The sequence below is a fragment of the Micropterus salmoides genome, unplaced genomic scaffold (genome assembly GCF_014851395.1).
Source record: "Micropterus salmoides isolate LMB-PRFRI ecotype aquatic unplaced genomic scaffold, ASM1485139v1 Ms_hic_scaffold_10, whole genome shotgun sequence".
NCBI lineage: Eukaryota > Metazoa > Chordata > Actinopteri > Centrarchiformes > Centrarchidae > Micropterus > Micropterus salmoides.
Window position 1 is genome coordinate 2,643,475 of NW_024040041.1, and position 6,506 is coordinate 2,649,980.

Genomic DNA, 6,506 nt, shown 5'->3' on the forward strand with positions numbered 1-6,506 from the left:
TTGCAGTGAAGCTATAACATCAGAGTCACGCTATAACATCAGAGTGACGCTATAACATCAGAGTGACGCTATAACTTCAGAGTGACGCTATAACATCACAGTGACACTATAACATTGCAGTGAAGCTATAACATCAGATTGACGCTATAACATTGCAGTGAAGCTATAACATCAGAGTGACGCTATAACTTCAGATTGACGCTATAACATCAGAGTGACGCTATAACATCAGAGTGACGCTATAACATCAGAGTGACGCTATAACTTCAGAGTGACGCTATAACATCAAAGTGACACTATAACATTGCAGTGAAGCTATAACATCAGATTGACGCTATAACATCAGAGTGACGCTATAACATCAGAGCGACGCTATACCATCAGAGTGACACTATAACATTGCAGTGAAGCTATAACATCAGATTGACGCTATAACATCAGAGTGACGCTATAACATTACATCGAAGCTGTAACATCAGAGTGACGATATAACATTACAGAGAAGCTATAACATCACATCAGAGTGACAATATAACATTACAGAGAAGCTATAACATCACATCAGAGTGACAATATAACATTACAGAGAAGCTATAACATCACATCAGAGTGACGCTATAACATTGCAGTGAAGCTAGAACATCAGAGTGTAGCTATAACATTGCAGTGAAGCTATAACATCACAGTGACGCTATAGCATCAGAGTGAAGCTATAACATCACAGTGACGCTATGACATTGCAGTGAAGCTATAACATCACAGTGACGCTATAGCATCAGAGTGAAGCTATAACATCACAGTGACGCTATGACATTGCAGTGAAGCTATAACATCACAGTGACGCTATAACATTACAGCAAAGCTATAGCTTCACATCAGAGTGACAATATAACATTACATCGAAGCTGTAACATCACATCAGAGTGACAATATAACATTACAGAGAAGCTATAACATCACATCAGAGTGACAATATAACATTACAGAGAAGCTATAACATCACATCAGAGTGACAATATAACATTACAGAGAAGCTATAACATCACATCAGAGTGACGCTATAACATCAGAGCGACGCTATACCATCAGAGTGTAGCTATAACATTGCAGTGAAGCTATAACATCACAGTGACGCTATAGCATCAGAGTGAAGCTATAACATCACAGTGACGCTATGACATTGCAGTGAAGCTATAACATCACAGTGACGCTATAGCATCAGAGTGAAGCTATAACATCACAGTGACGCTATGACATTGCAGTGAAGCTATAACATCACAGTGAAGCTATAACATCACAGTGACGCTATAACATTACAGCAAAGCTATAGCTTCACATCAGAGTGACAATATAACATTACATCGAAGCTGTAACATCACATCAGAGTGACAATATAACATTACATCGAAGCTGTAACATCACATCAGAGTGACAATATAACATTACATCGAAGCTGTAACATCACATCAGAGTGACAATATAACATTACATCGAAGCTGTAACATCACATCAGAGTGACAATATAACATTACACAGAAGCTATAACATCACATCAGAGTGACAATATAATATATATATATTTCAGAGAAGCTATAAAATTGCAGTGAAGCCACCAATCTGATGTAACATCAAAGTGAAGTGATGTACTGTAAAACCAAAAGGTTTGACTAGAAGGAGTCTTTACCAAGTGGTCCAGCAGCAGGACGTATGTGGAATTGTTTCTGGACAACAATGGAGGTCTATAGAGCTCCATCCTCTACAGAGGAAAAAGATGGAATTTGATACACAATACTTGTTAATTGATACAGTCTGGTTTGGGTCATTTCAATGAGATCTTATGATGATTTGCTTACAGAATAATCCACAATATCATTTATTCTTCAAGATCCAAAGCTTGCCAGCCAATAGTTACTTCAATACAAAGCCATTCAGGTGTCATAAATGTTGTTACTACCCTGAGGAATCAAAGACATAGACCTCACTGTCTTTTTGTACTAACCTCCTCCTGCACGCTGGGATTGTTTTAAGACTTCACTTCACAAATGTGAACCTATTTCAATGCAGAGTTGGCTGGGAGTTCGTGTGCTTGTCACACAGTGACAGATACGCGATCCGTTAACATGTCATGTCAACATGTTAACAGGTACATGAATCTCAAAGATCATAAATCACTTGTGAGTGACTCAGTCACACATGAACATACCAAGCATACTCAATGAACAACAAAATAATGGATCAATGAGATTATTTAGTACAATAATATAGAGATGGCTTAAGTAAAGTCAGTTTTACTTTAGAAATCAAAAAACCCTATAGTTATTTAGTGCTGAGCTTTCCCTGACCTCTAGAACTTTATTTACAGCCATCAAACATCTGCATCTCTTTATCTCTCCCTTTCTCATTAACACATCCCCCCGCCCCCCTCGTGGTTTTGGGTGTTTGTTGTTAGTTTCCTGTCACAGAGGAAGTGCCTCACCCAGCCGCCTGGCTCCCTATTGGCCCCAGATGAACACTGATTTTTTGGGAGTGAGACAGACTGACGGCACAGAAGGATAGATAGAGGGACTGGAATATGGATAGGGAGCACAAGAGCACAAGATGAGGCTGAGGGCAGACGGCAGGAAGATCAGCGCAGAAATGCTCCAAATATAGATGAATGAGAGCTGGAGAGAGCAGACGCTTGACTGCCAGGGAGGAAATGGCTGTGAGTTGCAGGAGGTAAGCATGCACTAAACAACGCAGACAAACAACTAAACTAACTTTATACTCTAGCAAATTCATTTGAATGTGCTCCATGTTTTTACACTTTTTGTTTATCTTGTGTTTAATGTTAACAGGTCACAAAAGAACCAAACATGTTAACTAGCCTTTTTACGTCTTTCTGAGTTCTTAATATCTTTAAAGTAACTTTAACTTTAGGAGGGATTTTCTAGAATTTAGTGTAATATGTTTTGAGCGTGTACTGCATTGTCATGCCTTTCCCTGCTGTATTTCAAAGGCCTTTTCACAGTTTAAACAAAATATATTTTAGGATCCAGTAACAGACCCAGTGACTTGTTAAGAGTGGAGATGTAGTTTAATCTCACACTTACAGCGTGCTGCCAGTCCTCCTTCATGCCTTTCTTGGTCTGGTCACTCCCAATCCTTGTACCAGTGTCTTCATACACAGTGACGCTGGACGGGTTTGGGGGGGGCTGTGCTAAGGACTGCTGGTGTTATGTGCACAATTATCTCCTGTTGACTCTGACTCTGTTTTCACTCTCATCTCATTGATTTTTGGAGTTGTGTCTTTGTGATAAATGCATGTTAATGCTCTTTGAAATTTTGTATGGTTGCAGTTTTGCTGTGACAAGTGGAAGAGATCAACATTAGCAAGAATGGAAGTTGGTAAATCACTGGCTTTACTTCTGCTTCCTTATTGCTTGACGTTAAGATCTTATTGATTACTTTTAAGGTTCTTCATAACCTGGCTGTGGATTATATTTTGGATCTTTTAGTTCTTTGTAAGCCTTTTCATAGTTTGAGATCTGTGTCAGGGCCTGAGGCTCTGGAACGACCTGCCTGAGGAAATGAGGCAGGTCAGAATCTTCAATTAGAAAGCATATTCAGATTTTATCTGAGCTGCCTGCTTATTTTAATGTTTATCTTTTCTTGTTCTTATTTCTTATATTTATTCTGGTTATTTTAATGTATTTTTTTTATTAATTTTCTTGTTTCTATTTCTTATTTGTATTTTGCCCTTCATGTATTTCATCATTCACTGTGGTTTGTCAAGTTTTAGCATTGATCTGGCAGCATAAGCAAACGATCCTAACTGAGCTGCACCAACTTCAAACCAGTGAGAAGAACACAAATATAAAAATATTCAGATAAGAAAGTAGGTTTTTCGCAGCCAAAGGACGAGGAACATGTCGTGAATAGACCCACAGAAAGAACAAATTCCTCCTGCTAATAGGATCAGTTTGATGTTAAGCATTCTCTTGGCTCTTGATTGAGTGTTATCCCAGTTGTTTTTAAGTATTTATTACAAATAGCTGTATTGCAATATTGTCCTAACCACCAAAGAGCGTGACTGGCTCCCTTCAGGCCGCTGCTACGGGACACTCAAAACAGACACAGTTGGCATCTTCCACTCTGTTACATTCATGTACCCACTGACAGACTGTAATGTTAGACATAGACATAGACCAAGTGCACTTTGTTTCACATTTTACTGTACCTTTCTTTGGCTTTTTGTATTTAGCGTGGGTAAATGTAACTGTTTGTTGATGCTGATTATTCATTCATGTCATTCATGGTAATAATAAAGTCTCTTATGTCTCTGAAGTGTCTTGTTTGTATGCATCTATAGAGCGGGACCATATTGCATGAAACCAAAAAGAACAATGCAAAAAAGCAGAAACGTGCACCCTGAGTCACATTCATAAGGCAGAGATAATGCATCATTCTGTTTTTAAACATGGATATACATATATATATATATATATCACTTTGCTACGATGTAAAGTAGTGAGTGTACAGCTTGTATAACAGTGTAAATTTGCTGTCCCCTCAAAATAACACATCACACAGCCATTAATGTCTAAACTGCAGGCAACAAAAGTGATTACACCCCTAAGGGAAAATGTCCAAATTAGGCCAAATTATTTTCCCTCCCCGTTGTCATTTGACTCGTTAGTGTTACAAGGTCTCAGGTGTGAATAGGGAGCAGGTGTGTTTAATTTGGTGTTAATGTTCTCACACTCCCTCATACTGGTCACTTGAAGTTCAACATGGCACCTCATGGCAAAGGACTCTCTGAGGATCTGAAAAAAAGAATGGTTGCTTTATATATGATGGCCTAGGCTATGAAGATTGCCAAGATCCTGAAACTGAGCTGCACCACAGTGGCCATACAGCGGTTCAACAGGACAGGTTCCACTCTGAACAGGCCTTGCCATGGTCAACCAAAGAACCTGAGTGCACGTGCTCAGGTCTGCATGGCTGTCGTCCCAGAAAGAAGCCTCTTCTAAAGATGATGCACAAGAAAGCCTGCAAACAGTTTGCTGAAGACAAGCAGACTAAGGACATGGATTACTGGAACCATGTCCTGTGGTCTGATGAGACCAAGATAAACTTATTTGGTTCAGAAGGTGTTAAGCATGTGTGGCGCCAACCAGGTGAGGACAAAGACAAGTGTGTCAAGCCTACAGTCAAGCATGGTGGTGGGAATATCATGGTCTGGAGCTGGATGAGTGCTGCTGGCACTGGGGAGCTACAGTTCATTGAGGGAACCTTGAATGCCAACATGTACTGTGACATACTGAAGCAGAGCATGATCCCCTCCCTTCAGAGACTGGGCCACAGGGTATTATTCCAACATGATAACGACCCCAAACACACCTCCAAGATGACCACTGCCTCGCTAAAGAAGCTGAGGGTGAAGTTGATGGACTGGCCAAGCATGTCTCCAGACCTAAACCCTATTGAGCATCTGTGGGGCGTCCTCAAAAGGAAGGTGGAGGAGTGCAAGGTCTCTAACATACACCAGCTCCGTGATGTCATGGAGGAGTGGAAGAGGACTCCAGTGGCAACCTGTGAAGTTCTGGTGAACTCCATGCCCAAGAGGGTTAAGGCAGTGCTGGAAAATAATGATGGCCACACAAAATATTGACACTTTGGGCCCACGTTAGACATTTTCACTTAGAGGTGTACTCACTTTTGTTGCCAGCAGTTAAGACATTAATGTCTGTGTGATGTGTTATTTTGAGAGGACAGCAAATGTACACTGTTATACAAGCTGTACACTCACTACTTTACATTGTAGCAAAGTCACATGAAAAGATATAATCAAATATTTACAATAATGTGAGGGGTGTACTCACTTTTGTGAATATATATGTAATTATGTATTGCGTGTGTGTGTGTGTGTGTGTGTATATATATATATATGTATGTATGTATATATATGTGTATGTATGTATGTATGTATGTATGTATGTATGTATGTATATGTATGTATGTGTATATGTATGTATGTATGTATGTGTATATATATGTATGTATGTATGTGTATATATGTATGTATGTATGTGTATATATGTATGTATGTATGTGTATATATATGTATGTATGTATGTATGTGTATATGTATGTATGTATATATGTATGTATATTAACCATTTTAAAAGACGTCCACAGACTGAATATATGAGAAGTTCAGGGAAAACTGTTCAACAAGAGGAGCCTGGGGTATTGTTTCTTTGTTTCACAATTTCGCCACATGTTGTACTGAGTATAATTGTGTATAGTGACAAACAAACTTGATTTGATTTGATCAGCATTTCCATGAAACAGAGTACTGATTTCTTACTGTGAATGCCTGGTAGCCTTTGCTGCAGTTGAGAAGGCCAGCTGAAAAGACAAATAGGGCTAGAGGGACATCTAGTGGAGAATACTGCAAAACAGTCCAGACCTTCAGCAGCACATTCACTATAGCAACAATCTGAATGTCATGTAGTGTATAG

General features: G+C 39.3%; 1 long non-coding RNA gene across 1 annotated transcript; it reads left to right on the plus strand.

Annotated features, from left to right (window-relative positions):
• The first annotated feature begins 2,519 nt into the window (after window positions 1-2,519).
• Window positions 2,520-4,326, plus strand: LOC119918898. Its single transcript, XR_005447507.1, has 2 exons — window positions 2,520-2,718; window positions 3,339-4,326. It is a non-coding gene; the product is annotated as an uncharacterized LOC119918898 (long non-coding RNA).
• The last annotated feature ends 2,180 nt before the right edge of the window (window positions 4,327-6,506 follow it).